The sequence below is a fragment of the Sciurus vulgaris genome, assembly GCF_902686455.1.
Source record: "Sciurus vulgaris genome assembly, chromosome: 13".
Lineage (NCBI taxonomy): Eukaryota > Metazoa > Chordata > Mammalia > Rodentia > Sciuridae > Sciurus > Sciurus vulgaris.
The window spans coordinates 36,468,269-36,491,468 of NC_136474.1; the positions used below are offsets into that span (position 1 = coordinate 36,468,269).

The following is a 23,200-nucleotide window of genomic DNA, read 5'->3' on the forward strand; positions in this document are numbered from 1 at the left end:
GAGCATGGGCCCCAGCATGAGGTGTCTTGCGGCAAAGTTCAACCCAGGCGATCGGGGATGGTGGGCGCTGCTAGAGCTCCAGCTGCATCATCTTGTCGCTGGCGAAAAATGAAGATTTTTGAAATGGCTGTCAAGACGCTTGATGGAAAACTCTATCTGGATGACTCAGAAAAACATTGGCTATTAGAAGAAAATTCAGCAGATAATGAGAAAGAATGTGTTATTGTTTGGGAAAAGAAGCCAACAGTTGAAGAGAAAGCAAAAGCAGTTTCATTAAAGCTCCCACCCAAATTTTTTTTGTGGAGTTTGCAGTGATACTGATGAGGACAATGGAAATGGGGGAAGATTTTCAGTGAGAGCTTCAAAAAGTTCAGGAAGCTCAGACAGGGTCCTGCTAAATTACCCAGGCAATCCTACTTCTGCTTCCTGAGTCATTTGGGGATTACAGAAATCCCAGAGTGAGGAAATAACTAGCACAACTGACAGTGTGTATACAGGTGGGACTGAAGTGACTGCAGCCTTTTTCTGTAAATCTGAAGAACCTGATTCTATTACCAAACCTATTAGTTCATCATCAGTTTCCTCTGGAACTGTGGACAAACCTGTAGCTTTGTCTACTAGAAAGGAAACTGATACAGAATCTACAAGCCAAGTGGAAAGTAAAACAGTTTCATTTGGATTTGGAAGTGGTAGAGGACTGTCATTTGCAGATTTGGCTTCCAGTAATTCTGGGAATTTTGCCTTTGGTCCTAAAGATAAAAAATTTTCAGTGGGCAAATACTGGAGCAACTGTGTTTGGAACACAACCAGTAAAACTGGTGAAGATGAAGATGGTAGTGATAAAGAAGTAGATCATAGTGAAGTTTCATTTTGAACCAATAGTGTCATTATCAGAAGTAAATGTCAGAAAATGAAAATTTTACTAATTACTTAATTTTCATTTTAAGCTTAAAACTTACCCTGAATTGATTTGTTAGGACTATGGTTGTTTCTTTCAGAATACTTATAATCTGAAGTAGTAGCTCTATTTGTTAGACATCAGTGTTTTTATTTTTTGTTTTTTGTTTTTTTTCATTTTTTTTATTTGTTTGTTTTTGGTACTGGGGTTTAACCCAGGAGTACATTGCCACTAAGCTACATACTTAGTTCTTTATTTTTTTTATTTTGAGACAGGGTCTTGCTAAGTTGCTTAGGTTCTCACTAAATTGCTGAGGCTGGCCTTGAACTTGAAATCCTCCTGCCTCTGCCTTCAGAGTCACTGGGATTACAAGCATGTACCACTGTGCCTGGCTTAGGCATTCAGCTTTTAAGTATATTTCTGTTTTTTTTTTTTTTTCTTTGTTTTCTTTTTTTGTTTTTGTTTTTGTTTGTTTGTTTGTTTAAGCAGTGCTAGGGATTGAACCCAAGGACCTCAGACATGCTATGCAAGTGCTCTATCACAGAGCTATACCTAAACCCTCTTTTTAAAATTTATATATAGATTTTTGCTTTGTAATTAGTATATGCAATTGTTGGGAAGAAATAACTTTTTTCATATGTTTTTAGAATATCATGTTTGTTTTCATACTGTAATTCTGGGCATAAAGTAATTTCCATAGTTTCCAAAATTATTTCAGTTAAAAGTAACCTTTTATAGTTTTTGGACAAGAATGTTGTTTTAGAAAATTATTTTGTCATTTTTCAACCTCAGTTAGCGGTTAATATTTCTTTTCAAGAACCAGACCTTTTTGAAGCCTCTTAACCTATAAAGTAAAATCTATTAATGTCCTTATAAGGAAAATCTGTTTAAAAATTTGATTTTTGAAATTTGTTATGGAATTATAAGGATCAGCTTCCAGATGAGTTCATTTTTTTTTTCATAGTTAGAAGTAAAATCTGGAGAAGAAGATGAAGAAATTTTATTTAAAGAGAGAGCCAAACTTTATAGGTGGGATAGAGATGTCAGTCAGTGGAAGGAGTGAGGTGTTGGAGATTTAAAGATTCTTTGGCATACAATGAAGAATTACTGTCAGATCCTAATGAGAAGAGACCAGGGGTTTAAAGTGTGTGCAAACCATGTTATCACCAAAGAAGGGGATTAAAAGTCCTAAATGTTTCAAATAATGCTTTAGTTTGGACTGCTTCAGATTATGCTGATGGAGAAGCAAAAGTGGAACAACTTGCAGTGAGATTTAAAACAAAAGAAATGCCTGAGTCTTTCAAGAAAAAAATTGGAAGAATGTCAACAAAATTTATGTAAACTCCAGAAAGGAGAAGTATCTCTGGCAGCAGAGTTATCGAAGGAGACAAATCCTGTGATATTTTTTGATGTTTGTGCAGACAGTTAATGTCTGAATTATTTTCAAACATTGTTCCTCGAACTGCTGAGAACGTCACAGCACTGTGCACTGGAGAGAAGGGCTTTGGTTTTAAGAACTCCATTTTTCACAGAGTAATTCCAGATTTCATTTGCCAAGGGGAGATATCACAAAATGTGATGGAACAGGAGGATAGTCCATTTATGGAGATAAATTTGAAGATGAGAACTTTGATGTGAAACATACTGGTCCTGGCTTACTCTTATGGCCAATCAAGGCCTGAAAACAAATAATTCTCAATTCTTTATAACATTGAACAAAGCAGAACATTTGGACTTTAAGCATGTAATATTTGGATTTGTTAGAGATGGCATACATAAATACTGAGACAAAGATTGAATCATTTGGTTCTCCCAAAGAATCTGTTAGTCGAATAATTAGCATCATAGAATATGGCCAGATACAGAATCATTGTTTTTCATAGAAAATTTTATCTGTATAAATTGAGTTGAAGCTTAGTTGTTGCAGACAATATGGTAATTATGTTCGGCTTTTGAAAATGAACATTTCCAATGTATAAATGTAAAATTGCAGCTTATAGCTGTTGTCACTTTTTAATGTGTTATAATTGACCTTGCATGGTGTGAAATGAAAGTTTAAATACTGGTGGAAAAAAAAAAAAAGAAAAGAAAATGCCCGGGTACCCTTTTTTCATAGTTAACATAATTAGCCTTCACTAATGTGTTTAAAATCTCCTCATTATTGTTCCTGTGCTTAAATGTGCTCACTGTGTTCTCTTTAAGCTGCAAGAGGGAGGCATTATAAATCAAACCCTCCTGAGAGTTCCTTGAAGAAAAGGGCATTATACACCTACCAACCAAATGATGTCTCTTCATCCTCCCTTTAGTCTGTTGGGGAAAAAAAAAAAGCAACAAATGTGCAAGCTTTACTTTTGTCATTTTTTTTTTTTTATAGTTAGGAGTTTATAGTGGCAGGGAGGAAAGCAGTAATGTCCTTAACTCTGATTTCTCCTCAAGTCTCTGGTATAGGACAAACTGGGACCCTACCACTTTGTACTACTATGCACAGGTTTACTGGGGCCCCTCTTGCAAGTTATCAACCTGACCAATGTCAGTATTGCCTTCTGAGTCCAGTAAAGCTTGCTTATCCACAGGTACAATGCATACTTTGTATAAGGACTTTGCTCTCCTTATAAGTGGATAAAGGTGAAACTATTTGATTTTGCTCCAAGGGCTGTTTCAGACTTCTCTTACCCTTAATTTTTTTGAGAACCATCTTTGGTGGATGTATTTCTCCTGATGCATCTTCTAAATGTGATTCCCCCAACTGAAGCATGTGGCATTTCAGCAGCATATTCTGCCACCATATACTCATCTTTTACTTTAGTGCTTGAAGAGTAAAGAGGCAAATAATCATTTGTTTTTTTTTTTTTTTTTTTTCAGATCAGATTTATCCAAAGAATTCTCTTTGTACATTCCAGATGATTTCTTCTCAGTTTTCTGTCTTTTCTTTTTTGGCAGTGAGTTATCTTTTGGTGATGTAGAAAAGCCAGAATCTTCTTCAGTTGTCAGAAGGACACCTTTGATGGCACATCTGTTTAGTTTTTTGTCATGATTTCCATGGCACATGCATTTATGTTTCCATACATGATCTGTTCTGAAAAATACTGTAAATGGTATTTGCACTGGGACTTTTTTTTTTCACTTATGAATTCTCTTATGCCTTTCCATATGATATTTTCGTATGAATCTCATACCACATTCTTTGCAGCAAAATGTTTTTTCACCAGTATAAATCTTCCCATGTCTCTGTAGCAAGCACTTCTGTATGAAACACATGTCGTATTGGCTACATTGAAATGTTTTTTCATGTATATGAATGAAGACATGCCTCTGTAAGTGATAGTTTGTTCTAAAGGCATCATTGCAGTGCTCTCAAACTTGAGATTTGGGGGTTTTCAAGCCAAGTGATCCATCTTGATTTATTGTAATAATTTTTGCAGCAGACTACTGGATCTCCAATTTTTTTTTTTTTGTCTTTCATCAGTTGTTCAGATACATCAGTAAACATAATTTCCTGCTTTACACTTATCTCACATCACCAGCAAAAATCAATTCGAAATGGACTGTCAATAGGGGCATTAAGTGCATACTGAAGTCCTTGAGGAATCTTTCCTGTGCTTCCATCTGTTCTTCATCATTTTTCACTGTCTCCTCATGGACCATGAGTTCATATGTGATGTCATACCCTGTAGTCTCATTTCATTTTCTTGTAACACTTTGTCGGCAGCAAGGATCTCTAGGTGTGGCATGCTTTGATTCTGAAATACTGACTCCTGCAGTTCTCCAGACACAGTAGACTGGCCAGGCACTTCACCCATTACAACTATTGCCATGGAAGACTGCATTTTGTCTATGCCACCACATTTAAGAAACAATCCTTCCAGTTTGTTGTCAGTGTTCATGCTTAAGTATAACTGCCTGAGACTAGAGTAAAAATGAAGACTTCAAGGAAGAGAATGCTGTAGGGTTGAAAAAGAAATCATGGTTGAGTTTCTACCTTTTGCAGACTCCAGAAACCCACAATTCCACCTTAATCACTTTTGCTATCCAATTCCTCTATAATATGTCAGGCAAATGCCCATCCCACCAGATCACTTGACTGAATTTCCAAGCAGATGATTGCTCCTCTCTCTGTCTTCAGGTGGGTACTGAGTTATGAGGTCACTGACTGCAGGAAGTGACAGCTTCAACATTCCTTGTGGCCTTGAGAGGAAGGGAAAGGGGGAGGGGGAGAACTGTGGCAGCTTCAGCAACAGCTCCCACCCCTGCCTATATTATCTTAAAGGACACTTGTTTTTTCTCAAGTATTCAAGGAATGTAGTCACTTTAGTCTTACCTTTGAAAAGCTGCTTTCTTGGGTATATGTCATGCTCCTTGTGATGCCTGTCCCATCTGGGCAAGACAAATTAGTCTAATATTCTTACTACTTCTGGCCTGGTTTATAAAACCCCTCTCCAGGTGGTAACTTGTGCAGAACTGAGGGTTCTGTGGAGAGGAAATACCAGTTGGTCAGCTGGCTGTCACTAGACAAAGGATGAAGAGGGACAAAGATTATTTTTCTGTAGTTATAAGGCTCTGAGGTGTTACTTGGCAAAGCACCTCAAGAGTCAGAGGTGCTGTCACCCAACAAGTTACCATTGAATCATCCCTATGAACATCACTCAAGAAACCTTAGGTCCCAACTCCCTTCTCTGGTTTTCTTCTTGGATAACTTGGCCACCCGTCCCACTGCCCTAGCACAACTAGATTTTGGATTTTACAAGGTGGTCACTGTCATATGTGCAGTGCAGCATTGACCAAAATGTTGTTATGTGGCACATGATTGTGTAAGTGTGCAGTATATGACAACCTTTGAGGTTGGGGTCTATCACTCCCCATAATTCCTTTGAGATCCATTCAAATATTTGCATATATCTATAATTTATGCCTTTTTAAGGCTGAGTTGTATTCCATGGTATTGATGTATCTTGGTTTATTTAATCACTTATTCAAGAACATTTTTGTTATTTCCTATTTGAGGCTATTACAAATAAAGCTGCTATAAGCAACCATGAAGAGATTGTTGCAAGGATTAAATTTTAATATCACTGGGATTTATTCCCAGGAATGAAGCTACTAGAGAAACCCCATTTGAATATAGTTCTTTTATTTTTCTGAAGTTTGAGTGCTAATATTTGGTAAGGATTAGTGCATCTATGTTCATGGGGGTTATTGGACTATCAATTTCTTTGGATACTCTGTTTTAAATATCAGGGTACTACTAGCTTTATAAACTTAATTCAGAAACTTTCCTATTTATTTTCTAAAGAGACTATATAGACTGATACTATTTCTTTAAATAGTAGGTAAAATTCCTCAATGCAACTATTGGTCCAAAGTGTTCTCTTTCAGATATTTTTGATATTATGAATTAAATTTTCTCAATAGTTGTAGGACTATTCAAAATTACCTATTTCTTATTGGATGAGTTGTGATAGTTTCTGGTTTTTCAGGAAAGCTATGCATTTTCTCTAAAATGTCCCATTTATGTGGGTGGAGTTTAGTTTTGTATGAAACTGACAAACTGGTGAATGACTGTACCATTTTGCAATCCCACCAGTAATGAATGAGAGCACCTGTTGCTCTACATCCTCCCAGAATTTTGTTTTATCTGTGTTTTGGATTTTTTGCCATTCCAATATATGCATAGTGGTAACTCATTGGCATTTTAATTTGCAATTTCCTATTGATGAATAATATTGAACGTCTCATCACATGTTACTTTGCCATCTAGATGTCTTCTCTGATGAAATGTCTGTTCAGATGGCTTTGTCCATTATTCAATCAGGCAGTGGTTGTTGTCACTCTGTACATAAGTTGGTGTTGAGCTTGAACAGTTCTTCATATTTTGGATAAGAGTCTATTATCATATTAGTCTCTTTTTTAACACCAAGATAACTACTAGTTTTTAATTAAAAATCAAAATAGGGTGGGGAGGAAAAATTTGGAAAGGGGCTGGAACTGAAGCCACCATTTTTTAAAAATTATTTTTTCAATATAAAATGAATGAGCTGGAATAGACTCAATGTCTTATTCTGTGGAAACTTTCAAAAGTTAAGAAACATTGAAGGGTTATTTAGGCAGCTAATTGATGTCAAAGCTGCCAGAATACTAATTAATTTCAGGCTGAGTGTGTGTGTGTGTGTGTGTGTAAATGTGACTTTGTATTATGGCATTTTTTCTTGCTGCTCTATTCATACATCCCACTGCAAATCATCTTTAATTTTTTTTATTCTGTTGACCTGGATATTATTTCTTTTCAAAAACAGGGAAAAAACCAAACATCTGTGTCTCCTTCCATTCTGCCACACATCTGCACATTTTGTAGCATGTCTTCAAAATTCAGTTAGCAACCCACAACAAATGCCATTTGTCTTCTTGTTAAAATGTTTACTGCTGAATCCAAAGCTCATACCCTTGAGGGGTTCCCACTCCTACCCCATTATTGCATATAAAGAACACTGTGACTTTTAATATTAGCATTTTTGCTTTCAACAGCAATTAGCAATCTTTTGGTTTGCTGTTTGGTAAAGCACTGGATAATGAGGTCATCTAGTTTAAAATCCCAGTTACATGAAAATAACAGGGAGGAGGTCAAATCTAGTATTTCATGTTCTATTTTCTGCTCTCTTTTCAGTTCTTTAAAGAAAAGATATCTTTGTTTTCCACAATGAGTCATTAGGACCCGTTATTGTCCCTCTGTGTTTTACTACTGCCTCAAGATAACAATCAGGTTGTCTCTTGCTGAAGTACTGAAATAGGATAGTTCATCCCTAAACAAACAAAACAAACAGAAAAACAACTTTGAGTGTCTGAGGACTAGAAATTGGCTTCAGGTTGATTTTGTTGACCTTCCTCCCACAGTTCTGAGTTGTTCCATCTAGGGAGGGGTGGTATCTATGGTAGAAGGGGTCCCCCGGTGGTCAACCTCGGAGTGGCTGCTGGCAGTGTGTCCATTGGGCTCCTGGCCCAGCCATAGGGCATGACAGAGGCGCTGACTATGAGTGTGTCCCCCTGCTGAGGGGCTTGCAGGGTCTGTTTTAGGCTACGGTGGTGCTTTTCCCAGTCTTTGTGCTGGCAAAAGGAGCCACAGTATGGGGCTATGTTAAAGCCACTGCAGGTTTCACTTGCTTTACAGCCACAATTCCCACCACTCTCACTGGAATCCTCCTGCTGATTGATAACCACCAGTGTGTCTTCTGCTGTCTGCCACTTGGCTTCAGCCACCAAGTGCTTCTTGGCTAGATCCATCCTGATCATGTCGAGGGCTCTCTGCTCTGCCTCAGACACTGCCTTCTGCAGCACGGTCATTTCCTCTGCGTAGCCTCATTGATGGCCTCCTCAGCTTTCTTCCAGATCTCCTCTAGCAGGTATCCAGATGCAGGCCTGTGAAGAAATTTCTGCTGTGCATATAATGTCATTGAGTTGGGATTGATGGTCCTCTGCTGCCTGGAGTGGCTGCTGCTACTGCTGCAACCTTTTTTCAAGTCCTCGGCATCACTGAACTGCCGGATCCAGTAATTCAATTCTTCCTGATCTACTTCATGACATTGCCTTAGTACAGTGAATGATCGCTTTGTTTTTTTCTACCATGTACAGTATGCACTTTAACAGATGGTCAAGATGTTTCCAATAAAGAGTGCTGTACATCTGCATGCCTGCAGGAAAAGAAAAGGTGTCACTGCAGTTATTGACTGTAAGAAAAGATAATATGGGAGTGAGGTATAGAAGATATTTTGGCAGAGGAAAGTGTTCATGGAGAAGCCCAAAGCAAAAGGAAAGATATAAGAGGCTAAGTTAGACATCATCTCAACCAAAGCTGAGCGGAACAAATACCCAAATACCCGTCCTGTAGAAGGCAATTTGAGTGGAGGCACCAGGTTAGATGTCACAGGAGAGTGGGGAGTTGAAGCTTCAAACCTCAGTTCTTGAGTTCCAAAGAAAGAAAATTTAAAGGCAGACAGTGAAAGCCATACAAGAGAGCTTTATTATAAGTAAAAGTAAAGTAAGACTCAAACAAAGAGCACTCTCACGAGAATGGATCATCTCCCAGCAGAGAATGACAAATGAAACAGTGTTGTCTCCAAATTTACTGGTGTTTTGTGGTTGCTTGGAGAACTGGCATCCACCTTCAGCATTCATTGCCAATCAGGTGTTCAACTCCTTCATGTCAGGCCGTAGAGTTTTTGACCCTAGTTGGTCCTCTCCAGAACTATCATGGTGGCCATCCAATTAAGTGGGGGATTCATTACAAATTAATCCTATGTTATTGTGAGTATTGGGGTCAATGACCAGACAGAATTTACCTTTGTGCTCCTGCTCTACTAAGAAAATTTCACTCCTGAAACATATTAAGACACCTATGATGGCCATAAATTCTAGCTTTACAGTGACCGCAACTGACCCTGATAAGAGTTAGCAATAGCCCCCACTAATCTTTGATGTATTTCTTAATTGTCTCCCTTTGTTCTGTTTATATGTATACTTATTGTTTTCATGCATTATCTAATTACCCACTTGCCTGACAAGTAATTTAAAGAAAGCCTTAAAAGTAACTTAAAACTGTTGACCTTGCTCTGTTATTGGTTTGCATTTCACTGCTCACTACTCCCTGCTACCTACATCCTCCCACCCCTGAGAGATCTGAAATGACTGACTGTGGCAGGTACAAGTCAGAGGAGGGTATCTTTGCCTGGAACTGGCAGGATGAATGACAGATGAACAGGATTCCCCCTGCCTTCCACAGGGACCACACAGGAAAGCAGGTAGAGGGTGGAGGTCAGCCACAGAGCCAACTCTGGCAGGATGCCCCTCCTCACACTGGAGACCAATCAGACTTCATTAAACTTGATGAATTTTCTCACTGATCTTCAACAGCCCCATGGGTAGATTGGACAAAAATCCTCACTGATAAGGAATTAAAGCAGAGCACAGCAGTTGAGGTTGCCCCAAAATAAGCAAGTTAGGGAGCTGGAATGAAGGTCCCACCACTCTGGGTCAGGGCTGCTATCTACTGGGTGGCAAAAAACCAGGCACACATGGCCACTTTCCTGGATAGGCACCAACATGTGGCTTGACCAGACTGAGGTTCTGGTGGAGGTGGTGTCTGCTGCAAACCTTTAATTCAACATGTTAGCTTTAAAAATAGGAGAACATAAATTCTAATCACTAAAATATCCCCTTTACTAACAATATTTCAGTACAAAATTCTGATGTCTTTTTCAGATGTAAAAATTGCAATGATATGATTAAATATTATTACTGCATAATATGCAAAACAACACAAAATGTAAACATGGCATTCAAATTTCTCACAAAAATATTTTCCCCTAGATTAAGGATTTTTATTGAGATGTATCATTTGAATATCTTTAGGAGACATATCATAGCAATTCACACACACACACACACACACACACACACACATTTTATCATGCATCATTGACTTTACCTCCAGGAGGTTATTATAGTGTAATCCCCCTTTATTTATTTATTTATTTATTTATTTATTTATTTATTTATTTATTTATTTTTGTGATTAATGCTTTGCATAGAATTTATACTGTGGCAGAGTCAGAGAGACTCTGTATGCTCTTCAAGATTGGGGATATTCTAGCATTTCAAGCAGGCACTGATGTAGGACAGATGAGGCTTGATGCCTGAGGAATTTTGGGGAAGCAAGTTTATTTAAGCACCAGCAATCCAGAGGGGTTAATGCAAAAAATTTCTGGAGTTTGGGTCTGCAAATTCTGAGATTTATCCTTAGTGGTTGGTTACACATTGGGGTAGTTGTGGTTAACATAACTGTGAATTTTGGTTCCACGTTCTTAGGCTCCACCCCCAATCCAGCCACAGGAATGTGCTTTCAGGGTGAGGATTTGCTAGGCCTCACCACCACCGGTGTCTCCCCACAACCACTGCTGTGGGTGTCCTCTCCAAAGGCTGCCCCAGCTGGCAGCTGACCTACTCCTACTCCCACTGCAGAGGCTGCAAACTAGGGAGAGGCAGGGCAAACCCGGGGGTTGGGTGAGCAACTGCCAGGTGGGCTCCAGGCCAGTGTCAGGAGCAACCAGCATAAGCAGCATATGGTGCTCTGAAAATGTCTGGGTATCACTGCCTCCTGCATCCTGCTTCTTGGGCAGGCAGGCTCTGCCAGGAGCAATACCAGTGGCCTGGAGAAGCCATCACAGAGGCCACCCCAGCCTCCAGTGCCCTCTAACTCTGATGCCTGCTGCTCCAAGCTGTCGCTGCTGGCTCTGCCAGAGCTCCATGCTTTGGCCATTGTAGTCCCAACAAGGCTACCAGCAATGCCTTTGCCACTGTCACTGCACAGCAACCAGATTCCTGCCACCACCAAAGGATGAGGATACTCCTACCTGGATGCCTCTCCTGTCGCTGCCACCTCCAAACTCCTCAGTTGCCTCTGCTACTGCTGCCATAACTGAACTCTGTATATCCACAGCTTCACAAATGCCCAATACCAAGGATGGACTGCCTATGGCTGCTACCTGTGGCCACCCTGGAAGCCTGAGGCTGAGACTCCCTCCATGCTGCCACCAATACAACTGAACTCCCCACACTGTCTTAGGATGCTGAAGTTCAGATTGATGCCTTCCCGGCAGAAGGATGCCCATTCTGCCAATCCTGACACTGCCCCTTGTTACTGGGCACCTCAAATGTGGAACAGTGCTTGGAACACTAAGGATGGCAACTATACACTTCCACCCCTGAAAACAGACTTTTTTTCACAGTCACTGGAGGCCTCCGCAGGTGCCACCTACACCTCTATGCTTGGGGAGGGTTGAGGATGTTCCCTTCCATACGTGCTGCCTGTTCATCCCTGCCAAAGGATTAATTCACTGATTGTGTTAATGCCCTCATAACAGCATCAATTTACCTCTATTTTACCTTCTCGTATTATCTCACCCATGAGCTTTTGGGGGACATCTAGTAACTAAACCATAACACATCTTCATCAAATAGCTTAGCAAGATCTTCTTGATAACTTACTGTAGCTTCTATATCTGCACTTGCTGCTTCATCTTGCACTTTTATTTTAAGATGATGGGCTTCTTGCCTTAAACACCATGAACCAAACTCTCTCATCTTCAAACTTCATCTGGAGCTTTCTCAGTTCTCTTGGCATTCTCTGGATTTGACTCTGGCTTCAGGGAATGTGACTTGTTTCATCTTTTCTCCAGCCCTATCATCAATAAGCTGTTTTACTTTCTTCTCATTCACATATGCCCTGCAGCAGCACTTTAACTTCCTTCTTAAACATTTCCTTTGCATTCTCAGTGTGACAAAGGAGTGCAAGAGGCACAGCTTTTTATTTAGAGTGCAAACCATGAGGCTCTTATTTATATACTACAGGTAATTACTGAGTTATTAACTAGTCTAACTTCAACATTGTGCCTTAGGAAATAAGGATGGTGAGACCTATCTGTGGAGCAATAAGAACATGCGTATTAATTTTACTATCTTATATGAACATGGCTTGTAGTGCCACATGATAATTATAATAGTTAACATCTCAGATCACAATAAAAGATATAATGGCCTGAAATGCTTGCCACACTTCAGGCAGTCACCTCTGCCCCATACACAGGGACCTGTATCTCACCTCCTCTAGGATGGCTGTGTGTATCCTCGCCCACAGGACCCAAGTGCTCTATGGGGGCTTCATCTTCAGCTACACAGTGCTGTTGGTGGCACAGCTGGTAAATGGATTGAGCACTTTTATGTCAACATAAAAGTTTTTTACTAAAACACTTACAATGCCATCCTAAACAATGAAAAAAATTACCATCATAAAACATAAAATAGATGAATTCAGAGGAGAGGGAAAGGAAAGCAGTGATGGGGGATTTGTCACTGGGTGATACCAGTAGCATGAATAATGAAGCATCTCAGGAGGCAATATTGACCAATAGCTAAGGCTGATGGAGCAGAGAGGACAGACAATTCAGTTTTGAGAACTGGAAAAATAATAGGAGACCATTCCCTGCAAGGGACACTCACTAACCTAATGCATGTTCACTGAGCACACTGTGCTCACTGTTGTATGGAACTCAAGGAGCTGATGTCTTCCCCTTCTCCTAAGGAACGTCAAGAATTAGCTAACCATCCCAACAAAACCAGAAACAGTCTATGAAAAGGTTTCCTAAGAGTTATAACTGGTTATACAATGGTATGCAAATACCAGGTTTTAAACACTCACAGTTGCTTCTCAACTACATCAGAAGCAACTAAGACATTTATTCACCATTATTAACTCATATCCACAAGGACCATCTTCCTTGTGCACACAGAGCTAAGTAACTACTCATTACCTTCCTACCAAATGTGAGAGGCAGATGATGCTAAGTTCTTTTAAGTGACACTGAAATTTTTAAAAAGAAATTTGAATTGTTTATGCTCTCCTGAAAATACTAGTAGATTCATCAGCTTTAAAATACCATTGAAAGAACTAAATGGGAGATTAGTTGAGCAAACTTAAGAAATGACAAGAATTCAACTTCCATATGCTGCTTCAGGGCTCTTTCCTATTGCTTCTGATGGACAAAAAATTTCACATATACTGATTTTGAAATACTGGCACATGACCTAATAAGAAAGTCTTTGCTTACACAGCATATTCACCCAAGCATGTGGATTTAAACAGCTACAAATTTTGAAAGGTAGCACTAAATGATGTCTCTCAAGATAAATAGGTCTTCTCATCAACAAATACTAAAATAAGATAAAATTCTACTAGAATACAAAAATGTAGAAATTAAACTGACATAACAAAATATTTATTAAACTTTAAGCATGCTATATTATTTATTGACCCAAAAATACATCCTAAAGCATTTCTAAAACACACCATCATTATTCTTCCTTGAATTGCTTATATCCACCAGAAGGATGCCACATCCTTAATGATTGGTTGATTTAGTCCCTTCAATGTGAATTTGTTCAAATGTGAATTTAATGTCTTAAATTAAAAATCCCAATCACAAATTTCCACAAAACCATTTATAAGAAAGGAAAATGGCCTCTTCCACCCAACCCTACACAACATGGCTGAGAAACAGCCCAACAAAACCAGAAACAACCTATGAAAAGGTTTCATAAGAGTTGCGAGATTATATACAATGATACACAGAAACCAACTTTTTAAACACTCACAATTCCTCCTCAGTCACATCAGAGGCAACTAAGATATTTATTTACCTATTAACTCATTTCAACAAGGAAAAATAAAATCATCCTAATGAAACACCATAGATGGAGGGAATGTGGTATCAAGGAGCAGCTCTCTTTTGTCATCACCTCTGGGTTTTCCAGCTCACATTGAGGATGACTTCCATCCTGTCCATGTGTACCGGGCCACATAATTCACATACATCTAGGGAGCCTGCCTCAGAAGGCTACTCCTTCCCAAGGACAAGTACAGGTGCTCCTTTGGGTTTCATACATTAACACCTTGTGAAAAATCCATTCTTTTTAAAGAACAGACTGATGAACACACAACATCAGCTATTTTATATGAATACTTATACCTATCAGTTATTGAGAGCTGTCCCATTCCCAGCTACTATAAAAAGGCAAGGTCATTGGGAAAGCACTGAGGACTCCTATCATAGTTTTCTGCTGAAATCATTAATTGTAATTGTGTTTCAATTTTAAGACAGTTACTTTGACAAACATATTATAGTAAAAGATTCCACAAAGAGGAGGAAATGCTGAAAAGTATTGAGGAGGTAGATTACCTGAAGAGAGTCAGCATGGCAAGTGACTAGATCTTCTTCCAGTTTGACCTCTTTGGAATGATTTGGAAGAAAATGATTCCTAGAGAAAATTCACTCAATAAAAAATTTATAGTTTCATATTTTAAAGCACTACTTACAAAAATTTAGTTACTAGTCAAGACTTGAAGTCCTGCAGTGTGTCATTATGGAAAGATTTACCCCAGTCTTAGTAAGCAAGAAAAGGGTTGTAGCTGAACTCGGACCATAGAAAAACATCAGTGACCCACAGTGGCATTGGGTGAGGGAAGAGGTATGGCCAATGTAGGTTAATTAAAAGCTCAGGTCAATATTATTTAAGAGGATTGTTAGATTAATTCAAACTATAACCCTGAGTCTTTTACAATGACAAACAATCCATTTATTACCCATTCTCCCTTCTTCTGGCCATTCCCTAACAGAAATATTAACCAGCTGATATCTGGCCAAATTTAAAGGCCCTGCAGGGTATGGTGGCACACATCTGTAATCCAAGGGCTGGGGAGGCTGAGGCAAGAGGATCTGAAATTCAAAACTAACCTCAGCAAATTAGTGAGGATTTAGCAACTTAGCTAGACCCTGTCTCTACATAAACATATGAAAAAAAGACTGGGGATGTGGCTCAGTGATTAAGCCTCCCTGGAGTCAATATTTGATACCAAAATAAATAAATAAATAAATAAATAACTCATCAAAATTTTAGTCCTCCAGATAGTTCTATATTTTCAGCAATGCCCATCAGGAGCCATGGCACTGAGGTTATCTTCCAGAAAGTCAATTCTATTAAACATCCCAATATCCACTCCTGCTAAAAACCCACTACCCTGGTTTTGATTCATCTCAATGAAATTTCTAACTGTGCTAGCAATGCACCATGAAATGACTGCAAAGCACTTGACAACTATGACATTCAAACTTGAGAAGGCTGGCATCCAGCAAGTTTAAAAGGCCTTGTGATTCCAGGTTCTGGTAGGAGACTGCACATGCCTTCTCTTCCCTGCGGGTCTTTCTTGGGCTCCATGGGTCCAGCTTAGGGCCTGCTATGACAACCTGGATATGTGTGCTTCTAATTTTAGTGCCATCTCCAAAAGTCTGCCCAAGCATAAACCCCTAAGTTAAACTTAGGGGACAAGCACTACCCCCAGAAATGCTGCCTGCAGTGGCAAGTCCATGACTGTGGCATTACTGGGATCTGGGAGCACACACTTATATCCAGATCTGATACTGAACCTTGGAGCACTGAGCATCTGCTCCAAGAGAAGAGGGATCTCAAGCACCAAACAGTGCTATGGGGCAAGCCTAGACCATGAAAACTGGCAGTACCTCTAACCTGCACCTCCATTGACCAAGAGACAAAAGATGAACAGCAAATCTGAGCACAGAGCCACTTGGGGCCCCTCCATTAAGTGCTCCACACAAAGGTTCACCCAAGAAGAAATCCCCAAGTTCAACTCAGGGACCAGCACACCCCCAGAGAGACCACCTTGCATGTCTGTGCCCATGGCAGTGATCTCAGTGAAAGCTGGCAGTACAGACTTCACCCCAGATCTGATATCTGACTTTGGGTAATGAGCATCTCCCTTCAAATAGGAGGGACCCCTGAGCACCAGACAGAGATATGAGGCAAGTTTGGGCCTGACCATCTGTGACCCCACCAGCCAGAGCATTTCCATGGTGACCAAGTTACACAGGACAAAGAGCAACCATGTGCTCGAAGCCACCCATGCCCCTCCTTTCAGTTCCATCCCCAAAGGGCCACCCACGCTGAAATGCACAAGTTCATCTTAGGACAACAGCACTATCATGACCAAGGCTGCATCTAGATGCACATCTGTGCTGGCTTCTCACCCTGGCAGCTCTGCTTCTCATGAGGGCACAGTAAAGAGGAACCTGGCCTTTAGGGCACCATCCTCATCCACCCAGGGCCTGCCAGACAAGCAACTAGACCATCCTCTTCCAGGGCTGTACCCACTCCTGTGGGGTCTAAGAAAAAAGTGTTTTTCTAAGACAACATCCACCTTCTCCCTCATGGGACCTTGTGTCAGCCCTGTTTAGATATGTACCACAGGTCTCACCCTGACCTCTGTGATCCTGGGACAAACTGGAAGCTCAGGGACATGGTGTCTCATTCCCACCAACTTCCTGGCAGCTTTACTATCAGAGCTGGGTAGCAGAAAGCCGCTATTTTATTTGGATCTCTGGTCTGGGTCCTCACTACTACAAAGGTCCCTGCTTGGTTCTCTCTTTGTTGTTGTTTGAACTCTTTGGAGTTCTTGTTCTTAGGCCATTTGCTTGGATGGGGAAATTTGAAATTGGCAGATTTGTGGTACCTAATAATGAGAAGACATGTGAGGTACACAGAGGAACCAGACTATTTGGAAGATCTCTGTTGTAATTTGTAAGTATGGGACATACTAAGCCCATACTATCTCCCTAGAAAGATTTCAACTGACTGCTTTGCTCATAGCTATGAACATGTGACCAAGTAAAGAAATGATATACCACTGTAGCACTATGGCCTCTGTATGTGCTACACTCAAAGAAAAAATGGTCTTTAAATAAGTCACTGAATTATTACACTATTATGCAACCAGAATTATTTTGTCAAAACCAGGAACATGGGTTGAAAGAGCAGGTGTTGGATTTTTGTATTCTTCTACATAAATAAGCCTACTCTAACGTCATTGTGCAAAGACTTCAAGCACCAAAACAGAGGCCTATGCCACATGGTGGGGAAGAAGTGAAGTGCAGCAAGGGTAGGACAAATGAAGGTGACGAGTAGAGTTCATGGCCTGCAGTCCTCCAGGGACCCTGATTTTACCTCCAGAAGAGAATCACAGAGGACAGCTGACTAAATCAGGAAGTCTGGAGGACTTTACAGGTAACTTAAAAATAAATTTCACTGTGGGGAAGTGTGGAAAAGAAAATGTGACTCAAATGCCCCTCAGCAATCACTGAAGTAAGGGGGGGTGAAAAGAGGGAAGGCAGTGCCACCCTGCTTGCCTTAAGGGCTTCTGGGATTATGAAGCTAGGGATAGAGGCCTTCACAGGTCAACATTCCAGGGTATCTGGACCACTGGCCCTTCAACCCAGGTTTCTGAAGGTGGCAGGGGCTGGGGCTCACCTCCATGCCTTTGCTTATGAAGAGCCTCCTGCCAGTTCCCATCCTGTATATTCCAGCTGCTACCTGCAACTCAGGTTTCAAGATTCAGTTAAGTCATTACCTCCTTCTAGAAGCTTCCTAGATTCTTCATACCGCAAGTGGGGACCATGTGGTGCCCTCTCCATGTTCCACTAACACCTCTTCCTAGTACTTATCACAAGAACCCAAACTGTCATTCAATCACTCAGTGTTTCTCCCGTGTCTTCTGCATCTGCAGTGAGATAGAAAGACATAAAGTAAATCATGTGAATTTGTAAACAGTGACAACCTGAGACCAGTTCACTACAGCAAAAATCTTTTTTTCTATGAGAACAAACACACACAAAAAAAACAGACCTGACAGGATACCAGGGAGATCAGGGAGGGCTTCCTGGAGATGGTAATGGCTCAAGATCAGAAATAGAAGTACAAATTACTTTTCTGGGCCTCAGTTTCTCCAACTCTAAAGCAGAGTGTGGCACCCAGGACTGCCCCTATAGAACTGACTTGAAGTTCAAGTTAAGAACAGATATATGAACAAGGTGGGAATTTGGGCATGGTTGTAGGGTATATATTTTGTATATGGAGAGTGGAGACTCTGCTTCCTGATGATTCAAGCTGCTACCCTCTGCCATGCTCTTCCACCATGATGTTCTGCCTCAACTCAAGCCCTTAGGAATGGAGCTGGCCTTCTATGGACTAGGACCCCTGAAACTGTGATCCCACAATAAACCTTGCCCCATCTATAATTGTACTGGTCAGATCATTTAGTCACAGCAGCTAAAAAGTTGACTAAAACAAACCTCCATATCCAAGAGTTCTATGTCTGCAGATTCAATCAAGTGCTATAGAAAATATTTTTTAAACTTTTTTTTATTGTGTGTTCTACTTATACATGAAAATATTTTTAAATTGCTTTTTTCTTATCCTTGCTTCCTAAACAACAGAGCATAACAATTTTTCATATAGCACTTGCATTGTATTAGGTATTACAAGTACTGTAAGGTATCTAGGGATGATTTAGGTCAGGTCTAGGTTATACGTAAATACTCTGCCCTTTTATATGAGGGACTTGAGCATCCAGGAATTTTGGAATTGCAGGGGTCCTGGAACTTACCTCCCAAGATAGTAGAGGTCACAATACCTTTCAAGCATTGAATACAATAGCTGCTGCATAGTAAGTGTCTTTACATTTGTTTTAGTAGCACCACTCAGCATGTACCTATAAAGTGTTCATTGTATTTCTGATCCCATGTTCAGGGACATGATTTCTTCAACTTTTCATGGTAACTCAATGAGATGGATTCACCCCCCTTTTATAGATGGGGAAGCTGAGACATGGTCAGATTAAATGACTTGCCACAGAATGTTCAGCTTGGAGTGGCAAGGTGGGAATTCAAACCCAGGCTAATCTGTCCCACACCAAACCTAGAACACAGTAGGTTCATTTATTCACTAATTCTATAGACCCCTACGGTTGCTTCCTAGAAGTGCATGCTTCCCACACAAGCCCAAAGATTCACAGCAACTGTGCAATCTAGGTGTCCCTGTTATTTTTCCCAAGTTCCCAATGAGGCTGCAGACCTGGGAAGGCAAGACCCATCAGACCTGTGAGGAGACTGCACTTTGCATCAGTGGAGCCTGAGGTTGCTTCGGGTTGCTTTGTTCAGGTGGCCAATGCACCTGCTTCCTCAGCTCATTGCAACTGAATATCATGACCAAGGCCAATTCCCTGCTCCCAGAGCAGGTTCAGCAGCATCTGCCAGCTCCACTTCTACCCTGGGCCAACAATTTTCACAGTCAAGCTCTCCCAGCACACCAGGCACTTCCCACCACTCTCCAGTCCCAAATAAGTTCCCCAAGGGGAACTGTCCTAACAAAAAGAAATCTCCAACTTTCAATATTTATTAGTGAATAAAGAGACTGATCTACAAAGGCTGACAACTGTAAGTACCAACAAGATGGCATTTGAGAAAAGGGAAAACTGAAGAGACAGAGGAAAGATAAGTGGTCACCAAAGGGTGGGATGAGCAGGTGGAGCATTGGGGACATGTGAGGTAGTGGAAATGCTGTGTGAGAGGGCAAAGCCCACAGAATGTGCATCAGCAAGACTGAAGATAAAGGTAAGCCACAGATTCCAGGTGGCAATGATGTGTGTTCCTGAATTGTAACAAATGCACCTCTCTGGCAGGCACTGATGGTGGCAAAGATTGTGCATGTGGAGGCATGGGGGCATTCAGGAAATCTCTGCACCTTCCCCTCAATTTTGCTGTGAACCAAAAACTGCTCTAAAAAGTCATCAATTAAAAACAAAAAAAGAGGAAGAGGTGTGCTTTGTCATTCTGCACTTGGAGAGGTCGTGGGCAGGCAGCCAGACCACTGGTCAAATAGACCCAATGCCTCCTTCCAGACTGGTCTTTCTACATGCTCAGCACAGCATGGCTTGAAAGGTGCTTTGGGGGTCTTTGCACAGATGTCTGATGGTGACAACTCAGAAGTCCTTCCTGCTACCTCCACGGGAGGCCATTGAGGAAGACTCAGAGTCAGAGGGCCCACCTCTCCCTGTCTGTCCCCTGACCTGTCCCTCCCACTGTCTGCCCCACTTCCATCCCCCTTGCCAGCTGCTTCCTTCCTGAGCACCTTTACTCTGCCATTCCCAGTTCTGCTTCCAGCAGCTCCTTTTCATCAATAAGCTCTGAGCTCCCATGACACCTCCCCTCAGATACCCACATTGACTGCCCCCCAGGCCCACCCTAACCCTCTCTCTCCCATTTGTTGTTTCTTCTACCATTTCTGAAATCATCCTATATCTTCATCTGTTTGCTTGTCTACTTTTGGTACCTCCATCTAAACCGTGGGCTCCAGGAGTGCAGGGGCCTTTAGGGTGGTCACTGTGATTTCCCCAGATCCTCCAGCACTGGGGAGGAGGTCTGGGTAACTGTGGATGAACAGCAGGATAAGGGTACAATGAGAAGCCAGCAGTCTGTGACCTGGTGGAGGGCCCTCAGCAGACCCTGACATCATGGCTCCCTGATTTTGACCTGCCAGCCTACAGATATGTGAGAAATGTTTCTAATGTGTAAAGGCCACCCTGTCAATGTTCTTTGTTACAGCTACCTCCACTGATTTGGACATGGGGAATCTGACACTTGGAGGTACCCAGGAGAGCTGAGGATGCTCTTTCCACACAGCAAGTAGACTGTCTGCACAATTTCAGGATCTGCACACCATGATCCAGTGGACACCTGGCACACAGGAAGCCTGCAGGCAGCACTTAGGATCACATACTGGCACAGGGACAACATCAGCCACCTCTTCTGCAAGAGGATGTTCTCCAATTGCAGGTGTCCTCTCCCCTTCAATGGGGACATATGTGGCTTGCCTGCTTGGCTTCCATCTCCTTGTGTATTAGTCAGGGTTCTTTAGAGGAACAGAATAAACAAGAATTATGATTATAAAAGGGAATTTATTACACAGCCAGACGCTGAATAGTCCACATTGGCCATCTGCAACCGGAGAGCTGGAAGAACTAGCAGCTGCACATTCCAAGATGCAGAAGGCCCAGAACAAGAAGAATCAACAGTGGTACCCTAGTCTGAGACCAAGGCTTCTGGAAAATACCTGGAGAATCACTGGCAGAGTCCACTTTGGAAGAGTAACAAAGCAAGAGTCCAATATCCTCAGACAATTGAAGCAGCAATCAAGAACCTGTTTAAGAAGAGTTGAGCTTGCACCTGCATGTTCTTCCTCATTCTTCCAGCTTTTATTCTATCCTGTTAGGTGGTGCTGCCCATGCCTAGGGAGGGGCTCCACTTCCGTTCACTATCTCACATTCCAGTCATCCTTAGACACACCCTCTTACATGCACCCAGAGGTGCATCTCTTAATCCAATCAAGTTAACAATTCAAATTAACCATTAGACTCTGTCTTGTCATTTCACCCTGTCTTTGGTGACTCTTTCTCTCACAAGGTGACTCTGCCCCTCCAGTCTTGAAAATTCAGAGCAATCAATCCCATTATAATGGGCAGAAAGGAACAGTGACCCAGACTAGCTCAGTGAGACCAAATTCCAAGACTTCACTACAATCATTAGGCAGGGAAAACTCTCTTTTTCTGCAATTTCAAGCCAGCAGACTGTGCCCCTAAAGCCGTTGGGCAACATGCCACCTACCCAGAGAGGGGATGAGCAGGAGAAGGCAGAGCAGAGAGATGGAGACAGGCAGTGTCCTGATGACATCACTGCACTCCTGGATAGAGTTGTACCTGAATCCATATTCACCCCAATCTTCTCAAACCCCTGAAATCCACTTTTCAGCCTTTCTTTCTCCTTTAAAATTATGTTTGTTTGTTTATTTGTTTATTGTCCTTTTAGATAATTTTATGGGGTTTATTCAACTTGAAAGTATGGAAGATGGACCTGTCTGCTGCTTCAGAGTTGTGTGGCCTTGGTTCAGTTCCTTAAACATTCTGAGCTTCAATTTTCTTGTTAGTAAAGAGGAGTTACTACCTCTACCTACATTATAGGAAGGCTTCTTTGTGGATTAAGTGAGATAAGGCAAAGCACTTAGGATTGATGTTTGATAAATGGAAGTTCCTATCATTCTAATTTACTAATTAAGGGAAATTTACTGAAGAATAATTACAGGGAAGTTCTTTTAAAGACCCAAGTAAAACTGAGTGTCTGATTCTTGGGGCCTCAGCTACCTGATTTTTCAATGGGGTCTCAGCAAAGAAGCAACTGTGATATCCAAAATGAACACCCACAATCAAAACTCCTGCACCATCAGGCACAGAAAAAATATAAAAATATTGATCTCACATCTTCTTATATCACTAAAAGAAAAACATAGTGGCCCTGTCTGCATGTAGAACTCTGAACCCCCTCACTCAGGGGTTGAGGGCAACAACTCCATGGCAGGGCCAGAAGGCTTCCAACAAAGGCATTATTCCTTTGGACCTCAAGGAACACCCTTCCATTTATTCTGTAGCACAGTTTTGGGGGTTGCAGTACCCCCAGCCCTGGGTTTACCCAGGGGGAGCAAGCTTGTGCTCTGAGAGCATCTGCAAGGTCATCCGTAACCAGAAGGCAGCAAAGTGTCCCACGGCAACTGAGTCCATCTTGCTCTCAATGAGGTGAGCAAAGTACACCTTCCTGCATAAGGATGGTCCTGTTGTGACAGCTCAGCATCACCACTGAATGGGAACAAAGAGGATATCATCACATAGTTTCAAGTGCTACTAAATGGGCGGGACCACAATTTGAACCCAAGATTGTGTTATTCCAAAGTCTGACCCTCTGCCCAACTCCACACTTCCAGCATAGGTCATAACCACGTGTGGGCTATTGGTTTCAGTGGCAGAGCAGC

At 41.4% G+C, this 23,200-nt stretch overlaps 1 long non-coding RNA gene and 1 pseudogene across 2 annotated transcripts in view; one reads left to right on the top strand and one right to left on the bottom strand.

The window, feature by feature from the left end:
• LOC306642744 overlaps positions 1-23,200 on the top strand; it is an 838,964-nt gene that overhangs the window by 412,016 nt on the left and 403,748 nt on the right. The window lies entirely within an intron of this gene.
• Positions 4,019-4,936, bottom strand: LOC306642620 (zinc finger protein 148-like; annotated as a pseudogene). Its single transcript has one exon. The product of its transcript is annotated as a zinc finger protein 148-like (transcript).